The sequence below is a fragment of the Punica granatum genome, chromosome 6 (genome assembly GCF_007655135.1).
Source record: "Punica granatum isolate Tunisia-2019 chromosome 6, ASM765513v2, whole genome shotgun sequence".
In the NCBI taxonomy this organism is placed as follows: Eukaryota; Viridiplantae; Streptophyta; class Magnoliopsida; order Myrtales; family Lythraceae; genus Punica; species Punica granatum.
In genome coordinates this window covers 19,618,001-19,631,514 of record NC_045132.1, presented here as the reverse complement: position 1 = coordinate 19,631,514, position 13,514 = coordinate 19,618,001, and positions in this window count along the sequence as shown.

Here is a 13,514-nt window from a genome sequence, read left to right as displayed (position 1 = left end):
CTTTCAAAGATCTAAATGAATCCGTTCATGTTGACGAATTGAGGCCAGATATATTAATAAGGGGCTTGAGAATCCTTAAACAATGAGAGTTGCTTTATGAGAATCCTAATTCCATGCCTATTAGCCTTTCTAAAAGCGAGGGCTCCACACGGCAACTCGCCCCATTATTATTTTAGTTAACTTCAAATTAACTTTCCCACTTCTCATAAGAATTCTGAAGTAAAATTACCAAATGAATTTAGAAAAGACTGATACATTGCACGGAGTCTTCATGTATTTTGCGGGTAAATTTTCTCTAGCTATTTCAAATTTAGCATGCAAGAGTGGGATCGAGGTTAGTTTATTTATGTCATGTTGCCCCCAGGAGAATAGGAAAAAGAAATTCTACTTGCTTTCATATATGACGACGGACTCTAATTTTTTAGGTGCCGCTTCATTCAATTTGATTAAGAAAATTAAACATAGTAAAGTACTGCGCTATTAAATAAAATGTTACAGTAAATATATAAGGAGTATTTTTGATAAGGTAAATATATAAAGAATATTTCACAGCATACTGTCAATTCATAAAAGAGTGATGAGCTGGACTTAATTGACCAAGACTACGGACCATGTTTGTTGCTTTTTCTTGGAGCTGCAAGCAGCGCCTAGTCAAGAAATTTCAAAATTCTGTATATAATATAAACGTCAGGGACGCAAAATCCGTCCCTATATCTTGAATCAGAATCGGGCTTGGGAAGGATTTTGAATTTCTCCTATTATTTGCTGTCAAACATGGTAGGAATAGGAATATGAAGTATAAATATTCCATAAGAAATTAATTTGTTTTTCTTCCTCAAAGAAAGGATTGTCTATCGGATAAGTATGTCTGCAATTTAAGCATTTGGCTTGGCTATATCCAGATTGGATGCATGCAATGGGCCACAGTGGCCGCAACGAGGATATGGTCATGAATTTCTTTGGTTAAAAAATACATATATTCATGTTTATCATGATAGATAATAAATATATAGAGAAAGATCATTATCATCAATTAACATTATTTAAATTCACACTTTGACAATAATATCGTTCACTGGACACGGACATGGAAATGGCCAGTTAGAAATATTAAATTGCATGCCCATAACTTTCTCTTTAATGGGAGTCCCATATCAAATGGTCAATTTTTCGTTTATAAGGGAGACACATGATCCTAATATAATGAAATGAAGATCCTAATATAACTACTAAAGGGTCATAGATAGTCTCACTATAAGAATCGAAACTGTAAATTCTTGGTTAACAAACGGAGGTATACATCACTGCCCTACACTTTTTCTCGAAAAAGTGTCAACTAATTGCGATTGAAATAATGTGGTTTATTAATTTCCTTGTACAAAAACATATGTTTCAATTATGAAATTTAAAAAACGAGTGTAGTTTCATTTTTTTTCCAAAATCAAGCCAATTGATCAATTTTATAATTAAGTGAAATTAGAGGGGTTAAAATTAAAATCAATTTTATACAATTAAGATTACCAAAAACTATTATAATTTCCTTTTACTTTTCCCCATCAACCAGAGAAAGCGTCCGCTCTCTTCTCTCACACAGTTAGGCGAGTTGATCGGAGAGGTAATTAAATTAAGGGTAAATTGTACTAGTGGTCCAAAATATTTTATAAATATTTCATTATGCATTAAAAAGTTTTTTTTCGCTACATGATAGTACAAAATGTTTCAAAGTTGTTTCATGATGGTACAAACCGTCAATTGGCCCTAACGCCGTTAACATTTTACTGACGTGGTGCGTCCTATGTGTCACTTTTGTTATGTGAAAGTAATCATAGTGCGCCACGTCATTTAAGATAAAATAAAATTTTAAAAAGTCCAAAAAAATACAAAAAATAATTTTAAAAATACAAAAAAGAGTAAAAATTATGAAAAAAAAAATATTTTAAAATTTTGAAAAAAATTAATTTTAATTTTTTTTTTAAAATATAAAAAATAATAAAAAATACAGAAAAGAGTAAAAATTTAGAAAAAATAAAAAAATTATTTTAAAATTTTGAAAATTATTTTTAACAAATTTACATTTTTAAAATTTTTTAAAATAATTTTTTAATTTTAAAAAATAATTTTAAATAATTTTAAAAAAAATTTAAAATTTAATATTAAATTATTTTTAATTTAAAATAATAAAAATTATTTTATATTTTCTATTTTAATTTTAAATTAAAAGATTAAAATTATTTTTAAAAGTTTTTAAAATTTAAAATTATTTAAAAAGTTTTAAAATTTTAAAATTTTTAGAATTATTTAAAATTTTTCGGCCATATCAATAAGGAGGTGACACGTAGTGGCCACGTTAGCGTCGGCTTGACGGTGTCAAACTCGAGTTGACAGTTTGTACCATCATGAAACAACTTTGAAACATTTTGTACCATCATGTAGCGAAAAAAACTTTTTGAACCATAATGAAACATTTGTAAAACATTTTGGACCACCAATACAATTTACCCTTAAATTAAACTAGACGATCGATAGGCAGGCTAGAGTAATCGAGGTCAATCATAATATTATTTAAATATGCAAATATGAAACATAATCATTAATATCGTGAATGAATGAACAATTGAAAATGATATTTATGGTATTTATGTATGCTGACTATATGAAAAAATGCTAAGAGCGAAGGAGAAAATTTTTTATCGTCTAAACTTATTCTAATTTTATTAAGAAGCAAGATTTTCCAATTATTTCCTACTTTCATGAAGATCTTCTCAATATCTAAGCGCCATAATTTCAAAGGACTAATTTGCACCAACTTACGATCTTACAATCTTGTAGAGCAGTCAATTCAATGAACAAATATTATTCTATAATCGAAAGGCCTAATATACCCCACCTATAAAGGATGACATTCTTTCCATAATCGTGAAAATGTTATCTTACTCTCAAGTTAAAATTATATTGCAATCTCGATATAAAAAATGACTCCCATTCTCAACATGGAAATTTTAAATTTAAAAAATCTGAAATAATTTTATGAGAAGTAAGTGACTCCAACATCTGAAATAGAGTTAGAAGCAAGTGGATCCACCTTTTATAATGTCTCAAGCAAACTGTGGAGAACGATTTTGCTTTTTGGAAGACTCAATGTAATAGTTTAATAGATTATAATAAATTACTCTCTTCATTTTCCATAATGCAGACCATTTCGGTTTCAAGAAGTAAGGTGGGGTCATAATATTGCGCCACTTGTCATGTTATTATTAGCGGTCATATAAAAGGTCATGTGAGGACAAGCTTATTCTGTCTTACGTGGTTATTTTCGATGCGTCATTCCCTCTTTTCGTAGTATATATAGATTAGTCCTTTAGTCCGTGATATGCGCGGATTAGAGAGCGTAAGTTGTATATTTATTGGAAATATTTTTTGAGAAACTGAAAATTCAAGAGTGTTTTCTACAGAAAATAAAGGATGTGAAAATTGTAGAAGTCAATGCATTTTTGTTGCTTTAATACATGGAACATGAAGAGACTCTTCATCGGGAGTTGAGAGTCTCTCAATATGCTGATGTGACACATTCTCATTGATTCAACATGAGGTTTTTGTAAGAGTACTTTGAATTACTTAATATAGAGATAGATTGCACTAAGCGTATTTCTGTGCACTGAGAGAAGTGAATCCGATGGCAATTTCATTCCGAAATTATTTGCAATTGTTAATGAGAAATTCTTAATAATATCTATATCTAAGACAACACACTAGAATACGCTACGTAGAATAGAGCAAAACCTTCGTTGTGTGCTCCTTCAAGTCACAACAAGTAATGACAAGACAAATGGTGTGATATTTTACCTCGACATTTCATTTAAAAGTTCAAGACAAATACTCATGAAAGGTCATAACCATAATCGTAATTTACATTTATAACGAGTTAAAATATAATAATAATATTTTTTTTTGGATGTAATCATTCGTGATTGATATGATCCAACTAGAGGACCCTTCGCACGGGCATGTGGAAGCATTCTAGGATGACGGGATGTGGCATGAAGTCGAGCATTGGGACATACACATACTAGCTAGACCAAGTAAAAGAGCACGACCCAAGCGAATCGAACAAGCCATGCAAAGGATGTTATTGCACGTCCTTAGAAGAAAAGTCGAGCTCTTGGCCGAGATGCATATGGAATATGAAGCCACGACCGTTAATATCCTAGAAGTCTATTTAGAAATGATCCCAGTTCAAAGCACTGAATTTAGTTGTTTTTCAATAACTTGGGCCTATTTCATTTTTGGCTCATTACACTTATGATTTATTTTAGCCAAGTTCATTAGGCCATTTAGGTTATCAGCTAATATCTCTCTATAAATAGGCATGTGGCATCCCTAGAGAAAATATATCAATTTTCATTCAACTTTGTGAGATATGTTTTTTCTGAGCTGTTATGCAGCAACTTCGCCGATATTGCAAGTGTGATGACTTGTGATTCCCGACATTTATAATATTGGTTTCTAGCTCCTTATACCCAGCGGATCAATATTCCATATTATAATATTAGTTTCTGGCTCTTTATAGTCAGCGGGTCAGTATTCCCTAACTTTGAAACCTTCATTGGACGATCTCGGGTTTGATCTCATTCTGTTGTTGTTGGGTCCCGCGGTAGGTTCGTCGAGGTTCGCATCATTTGGTATCAGAGCTTTGGCTCCAATCCAGGTTTCACTGATCCTATTTTGTTTTTTGTTATCCATTGTTCTTAGGGTTCGTAAATCATTGATGGAAGTTGTGATTTTTGTTGGCTGATTCCAACTATCCTGAAGAACCCTAAAGTTTCAGCTTATCTTATTGGAGATAAAAAAAATTTAAAAAAGAAAATTCATCCAAAAAAAATAAATAGGAAAAAAAGGAAAAATGTTGAAAAAAATAAAGAAAGGAAAGAGCAATTGTTTGTGAAATATTTACTTTTGGGGTGGAAGAAGCTTCCTTAATTATCACTGCTAATCAAGTGAAGTAGGGAATTCCAAAAGTTTCATGTTATTTTCTTCTATATCTGCCATTATCCCTGAATTACCTTCTTTTATATATTCTTGTTTACTTTGATGGACCACTAGCATATAAAGTGTAGTTGAGAAATCTAATATTGTTTCCTTTCAATGAATATTTTCCTATCATATTCCTTTCTTGTCTTTTAGAATCATTCATTCCTTCCATTTCGATACTTTCTATAAATCTCTTGTTTCCTTATTCCCACAAATCTTCCTTTTACATCTCAGATGTTTCGTTAACTTCATCCACCACATTATTTCCTTTCTCATTTAGGTTTGGATCCTAAATTTGATTCAATTTCTGAAATCAATGATTATAAGTGCTTTTTGGCTAATCAACTGATTTTACTCTTGTGATTGAATTATTCTTAGGAACTTTGAGGAGAAAATCTCGAGAGAAAAAAAAAGGCGAGAGTGGTGAGTATATCAGAGGGTAAAAGCCTAAAATTGAGTGAAACACGAGTGTTGAGTGACATTAATTTGAGTGCAAACACGTGAGTAAGTGGTTGAGAGGTCCATCTCTATTCTCTAAAGTTTCACTTGCAGATTTCATCATGCCACAAGAAAGCAGTGGAAATGATCAGAATAACGGAGGAACTGATTACAACATGATGATCCGAGATATGCAGTAACAATTTGAGCGCATTAATGTGATGGTTGATTTGATTTACGATCGGTTGGAAAGGCGAGACAAGCGGATTGAACAGTTGCTAGATGGTTGTGACAAAACTTCTGGTTCATCCTCTTATAAATTGAAGTGGGGTTCTTCGACGAAGAAGGAAGAGAAAATAGCCTTAAAACCAATAAAAGAGAAACCCACAACCAAGTTTCAACCCAACGGCAAAGAGAAGGGTCATATTGCTTCTCAATTCCTGGACATCGATGGTTGGAACGCAACGTTATTGCCGCTTCCACCTAACCAAATGGAGGAAGAGCAACTTCAAATCAAGCGGCCAATTAGTGAGAAAATTGAGGAATTCAAGAATGTCTTTCTCGAGCAAATGCCCCCATAAAAGTCACAAATCAAGTCAGTAGTCATAGATTTGAGGATGAATCTTTTTGAAGAGAAGGGGAATGATATGATCCAGCTAGAGGACCATTCGCACGGGCATGTGGAAGCATGAAGTCGAGCATTGGGACATACATGTGCTAGCTGGACCAAGTAAAAGAACACGACCCAAGCGAATCGAACAAGCCATGCAAAGGATGTTATTGTACGTCCTTAGAAGAAAAGTCGAGCTCTTGGTCAAGATGCATGTGGAATATGAAGGCACGACCGTTAATATTCTAGAAGTCTATTTAGAAGATGATCCCAATTCAAAGGGCTGAATTTAGTTGCTTTTTAATAACTTGGGCCTATTTCATTTTTTGCTCATTACACTTATGATTTATTTTAGCCAAGTCCATTAGCCCATTTAGGTTATCAGCTAGTATCTCTCTATAAATAGGCATGTGGCCTCCCTAGAGAAAATAAATCAATTTTCATTCAACTTTGTGAGAGATGATTTCTCTGAGCTGTTATGCAGCAACTTCGCCGATATTGCAAGTGTGATGACTTGTGATTTCCGACATTTATAATATTGGTTTTTAGCTCTTTATAGCTAGCAGGTCAATATTCCATATTATAATATTGGTTTTTGGCTCTTTATAGTCAGCGGGTCAATATTCCCTATTTTTGAAACTTTCATTGGACGATCTCGGGTTTGATCTCATTCTATTGTTGTTGGGTCTCGCGGTAGGTTCGTTGAGGTTCGCATCAGTGATTCGCATGGAAGGTATAGGTCCAAATAATATTAAGGTGTTCTTCAAACTTTGATAAATACAATAAATTTGCAAGTTGATTTAACCGCTTTTTAATGTAAATTTTCACAATAGTATATTCAATAATTTTCTAAAATGAGATTATTGAGGCAGCTTTCAAACTTCCAAGTCCATTGCCTTTGATGAAACCAAGACTATTCGAAAAGTCATCCTAGGTTTTTGGAAACACAGTGAATTTGCACCTAAATTCTAACTTGAGAGCACAAGGCATTCTTCATTGCTATCATTAGAATTTCAAAGTCGTAGGTTGGGACCAACTATGGAGGTAAAGAAAAAGTTTATTTGTTGAATCGATTACTTCATAAGATAGTATTTTTATAACTTAGTTGTGGAAATCATAGAATTCTTTATATATAATCTTAATTAAATAATCTCATCAATGTACAAGTGTAGATAGACACCAAGAAAACTCTCTACCCGATTATAGGAATTAATACCTTTCGCGTTGAGATCAAAGGATATTATAAGTTTATTTGATGTTCCTACTATGCACTATAAATTTTATTTTTAACTTTTTAATAATATATCCGGGCCGTTCGTCTAGTTGTAATAAATTCGAGCACTTCAAATTTCACGTTTGATCTTTACCGGAACGGACTTGTAACTGTTGATGCCCTAAAAAAATTCATAAATAAATAATACTCCCGTAATTCTCTATGAAAATACAAAGCGCAATAAAATTGATATGATTAAGTTGTCATATGATAAAATAATATTTTTGTTCCAAAATTCATAAAATGGAGTTTGCGACTGCTAATTCTCAGTAAACCCTACACCGGATTTCATCGAATTGATCACCTCTTGTGGTGAACAGAAATACGGTTGAAGGGAAAAAGTGAGAGGGTATTACGACGGTTCTCGGAAACTTTAGTTAACCCCTTTAGCCTTATTTAATTATAAAATTGAAAATTGACTTGATTTGAAAAAAAATAAAAAATAAAAGCGCATGATTTTATTTTTCAAAATTAAAGCATTTTGTTTTTTATGGAAAAAAATTGACAAATCACGTGATTTTATATGCAAGTTAGTTTAAAAAAAGGATTTTGAATAATCCCACTAATACTAGTATGCTAAAAAAACCAATATTTTTTTTTTCAAATAGAAAAGTTTAGGGCACGTTGCTTATTTGTGTGATTAATATCCAATTATTCGTTCTGTAATTCTGATAATGGTATGAATTTTTAACGTAGAGAGAGGAAATAAACAGTGAAATTAGCAATTATAAGCCAACAACCCTCTAATTATTGGACTCATATTTCTCCGTGGATTCTCAAAGAATCTCATTGTTTTACTTTTGTCCTTTATCCTAGTTGGGTTGAATGTATAAGATAAAGAACCAAAGTGATTTTTCCCTACTATATATATATATATGAGATGCGGCTGATCCATATATGTGACGAGGATATAGGTTAGGTCCACCTAATTTATTACTACATTATGTGTAGAGGAAAAGTTCTTTTGGATCGGTGTGGAGGAAAAATAATATACAATATATATGGAATAGGAGTCTGAATTTTCCCAGCATTTAGGGCAATATGGAGATTAGTTTGGAGTATACTTCATGAATTCGAACGTATCTAGTGGTCAATGAATAACTTTTGATATAATCTTAGCACTGATTTAAGAAATTGCAACAAAATCTGATACAACAACGAGATACAGTCACGTATGATTTACAACTATTGTACAAATTAACTCTATGAAGCACCTTGAAAGCAAAAGGAACTCGAGGGGAATCCTTTACTCCTACAAGATAATTCGCAGGTGAGGACGTAATTTGGCCGTTCTCTCAGTCTTACGTTTGGGGTTTTGATTGATCCAAGTTATGCACTCAATAGGCGCATCGATTTTTTCTATACTCCCTTTCAAATATATCAATAAAATTATACTTATATTTTATAAAAAATAATTAATAAAAGACCTCATGAAATGATATGAATCGTCATCGATTTCGCAAGAACTTATGAATCATGAACTTTTCTTCTCTCTTTTACTTTAAGGTGATAAAGTTCTAACATATAATTGACTGGACATGACGTGTGCACAGGCTAAAAACAGAAGATATGGAAAATAAGTGACCAAACAAAGAGGACATGATGGACAAAGGTGGTCATGTTGATGGCAAATTGGCGGTTAAAACCATATCTTTTTGGAATCCTTAGAATCTAGAGAGGGGAAAAAAAACTTTCACTTTTATATTATTCCATGTATACCTATATATAATATAAAAGCAAAAAAGTAGAAGATGCTGCTCATATTATTATATGTACGAGGAAATTGTATAATTTCATTTTTGGAAACAAAATTATATTTACTTACATACATAGATGGATATGATATGCAGACAAGAGACTGTTTGTCCGACTCAGCACCACCGCACACTCTATAGATTAAAATGGTAACAAGTTGAAACCTTTTGGCTGCTTCTCTTTCTCTCTCAGCAGATTCCTTGAGATCAGATTAAAGAAGAACAAATTCCCTCCCCTAGATTTTTTTTGTTCAGATTATTGATTAGGATGTAAACAATTAATTAATTCTTTATGGAGATTGCATGCATTTTTGATAGCCCGGGAAGTGTCACATGAAACTTCTATTGTTCTCTCAATCATTATTTCCCGCTTTTTCGAGGTGCACATTTAATATCGAGGGAGGTTTTCGGGAAGTCCATCCCATAATAACATGAAAGTGTTTACTATCATCGCTTTTTCATTAGAAATATCAAGTGGCTAGTTCATATATATGAACCCTACCTTACATATATATTCTTTTTTTCTTGTAACCGAAAGAAAAATATTACTTTTATTTTTAAATATTACTAATTGAAAATTGATAATTTCATCATTTTTCTTATGGAAAAAGAGAGTTGTGTTAGATTCTCCTAAAAATCCTCATAAATACCTTCTAACTACTCACGATGACGTGAGTTGTAATTCTTTAAACATTAAAGAGCATTTCACTAAATGTCAGTGTGAGGATGACAAAAAAAAGTTCTATGAGTTTCCTATGACAGTGCTTTGGAAAAAGGAAATCCTTAATTTATGTTGACATAATCATACACTATGGTTCTACTTCTACATTCAGGTGATTATATTTTAGATAAATTTGGTTAACATTCATATGATTTAAAAATAAATTCTTCACCAGTGTGTGTTGATTCAAGCGATTCGTCGCTTATTCCTCTTAAATAAGGTATCGAGTTTGTGTCTTGTGAATAACGAAAATTCATGCCGAGAAAAATTCACCCCTTAGTAGGCCAACACGACTCAAATGAATTAGTCGGGATCTAGTTGGACTTCTGGATGTCAAGATTCACACCGAGTCGACTGAATTAGTCAGGACCCAATTTGACTTATGGATGCCATGGTTCATACTGGAAAAAAGATAAATGGCGTGTTTGGTTTTTTAATTGAGATTTTAATTCAATTCAACTCAATTTTGGAGAATAACAAAAGACAAAAAAATAATTATTATAAATGTTGGAAAATATATGGATGGGTGAGAATATATATATGTATGTATATATGAATATAAAATAAATAGAGAATTTATTATCAAAAAATTAATTATAAAAATGATTAGAAAAAAATATGAGTGAAATATTATTATTAAAAGAAAGAAAAAGATAAAATAGTAGTGATTGTAATGTTAAATTTGTAGAAGAACATAATTGAGTTGGGTAGAGTAAAATTTTAATCCTAAAACTAAACAAGGTATTGCGAAATCTGGTCTTTATAGTACAAATTCGTCTTCCTACTTCAAACGATAGAACCCACAGATAAATTTTAGGATCATTTCTGAAATTCTCAATCCCACTACCCAAATGCCCGTTCATGAAGCTCATACCCATTACCTTCATCTATTTGAACTCATCTCTGGAGATTCTTAATTACATTAACATTGTTTTTACGATCATCTGGATAGTCTTGTTCCTATAGTTTCGCCCTTTTTTTCTACATGAACAAAGTTTCATGTGACTCTAACTTCACGGCCAGTTTATAGCCCCACCCTTGCCTCCATCACTAACCGTAAGTGATGAGCTTCGGAACCTCACCGCGAGAGAGAAAGCTCAGAGAAAGAGGAGAGAGTGTAGATAGAAAGTGTAGAGACAGAATCAAGTTATGGTTCGTTTCTTTTTTCTTGGAGCTTCCCCAATTTACAGTGTTTAACTTGCCCTTTCCCTCTAATTTCCGCCTTTCGGGTATGTGTCTATATCAAGGCCCATCCACAACTTTGCAAATATAAAATTAATATCAAATTGCAAATCTTTTCCTAGCTTCGAATTTCGGTAATAATCGAGAATAATAAATCACCTTTCAAAGATCTAAATGAATCCGTGAATGTTGACGAATTGCGGCTAGTCATATATATCGAACCACCGGCAGATCGACAAGGTGGACACATTCGTCATTATTAAATTAGATTATGGATTAGCAAGAACTATTAATAAGTGGCTTGAGAACCCTTAACAATAAGAGTTGCTTCATGATAATCCTTTCATGGCTATTAGCCTTTCAAAAAGCGAGGGCTCCACACTCGCCCATTCTTATTTTAATTAAGTTCAAATTAACTTTCCCACTTCTCATAAGATTTCCGAAGTAAAATTACCAAACGAGTTTAAAAAAGACTAGCTTTATATCTCATGCATTGCACGGGTCTTTACGTACTTTGAATATTAATTTTCTCCATTTCAAATTTTGCATGCAAGAGTGGCTTTATTTTTTTAAGGTGCCACTTCAATCAATTTGGTTAAGAAAATATAGTAAAGTACTACACTATTAAGTAAAAAGTTTCAGTAAACATATAAATAATTTTCTTAATAAGGTAATAATATATAAAGAATTATTTCACCCAAAAAGAAAAAAATAAAGAACCAGAAAAATATTACAGCATACAGTCAATTCATAAAAAGTGATTAGCTTGACTTAATTGACAAAGACTTACGAACCATGGCTGTTTCTATAAAAGTGGGGGACATAAAATCCGTCCCTATATCTTGAATATAGAAACGGGATTGGGATGGATTTTGAATTTCTCCTATATTTTTCTGTCAAACATGGTGGATTACGAGTATACTTATAAATATTCCATAAGAAATTGATTTTTATTTTTCCTCAAAGAAAGGCATGATTCATTGTCTATCTGATAAGTATTTCTGCAATTTAAGCATTCGGCTTGGCTATACCCAAATTGGATGCATGCAATGGGCCACAGTGGCCGCAACTGAGCATATGGTCCGGACTTTCTTTGGTAAAAAAAATAGACATATTCCTGTTTATCATGATAGATAATAAATATAGAAGGAAATGATAATCGTTAATTGACATTATTTAAATTCAGGTCTCGACAATTATATTGTTCAATGGATATGGACACGGTACCGAGGGAAGTGGCCAGCTAGGAATATTAACAAGCATGCCCATAACTTTCTCTTTAATGGTAGTCCCAAATGTAAACCATTTTGATATAAAAAAATGATTAATTTTTTCAATTACAAAAGAGTTACATGGGCTTAATATTAGGGGTGTGCACAGGTATCGGGTATACCTGGAATTGGTCGAAACCTACCCATTAGGGTAGGGTCCGGGTAACTCGTATTGAAAATAGGATAGGGTTCGGGCATTAAAATCAAGAACCAGTGAAAAATCAATTCCAATTCACATTCCTGCCTACAAGGTACTCAGAACAGGAACCGGTACCTAGAACCGGATATCTAAAAAAAAAAAGGAGGAACGAGTAAAGTTACTGTCACTTAAAATAGGGGAAAAGCACACGCATCAGAGGCAACAGAGTTCCTTCTCATGAAATCTGTCTGGCATTGATAGTTTTGCTGCTAAAATGCAAAGGGAAAAAATCTGTTTAGTACCATTCGCAAAGGGAAAAGAAAGGGAAAAAATTTGTTTGATGAGACATTCTTTTTTGTTGTTGTGGATTAATCTAAATCGATCATGATATTCTATTTGGCGTGATTACTGATTATGTATGTGACATTTTCGGTTTTATTTAGCGAGACAAAAAAATTTACAGGTTCTAACAGGGTATCCGGAACTTGTGGTATAAGTTTCGAGTAGGTTCTGGTTCCAGAATTCAACAGGGTAGGGTCCGGTTCCAAAATCTTAGAACATGTCATTTACAGGGTAGAGTCTGGGTATCGTGAAAAATACAGGATACTCAGAACCAATCACTCCTACTTAATACATAATGAAATGAAAATCCAATCATAATATAACTAATACAGGGACATGGGTAATCCCACTACTACGAGAATCAAACCTGCAATCCATTGGTTGACAGGTGATGGCGCGCTACTGCACGACACCTTTTTTCTTAAAAAATGGTCAATTAATTGCTATTGAAATAACGTGATTTATTAATTTCCTTGTAAAAAACAAATGTTTCAATTATGAAAAAATAATGTAGTTTTATTTTTCCCCAAAATCAATCCAATTGATCAATTTCATTATTAAGTGAAATTAGAGGAAAAAATTAAAATCAATTTTATACAATTAAGATTAAAAAAATTATTATATTTGCGAGAATAATATCTTTCACAGTTTTCAAATATTCATATAAAAAACTATCATAATCTTCTTCTTCTTTTCGGTTTTCCCCATCAATAGGAAAGCGTTGTACCCCTTCTTCTCTCACAGTTAGGTAATTAA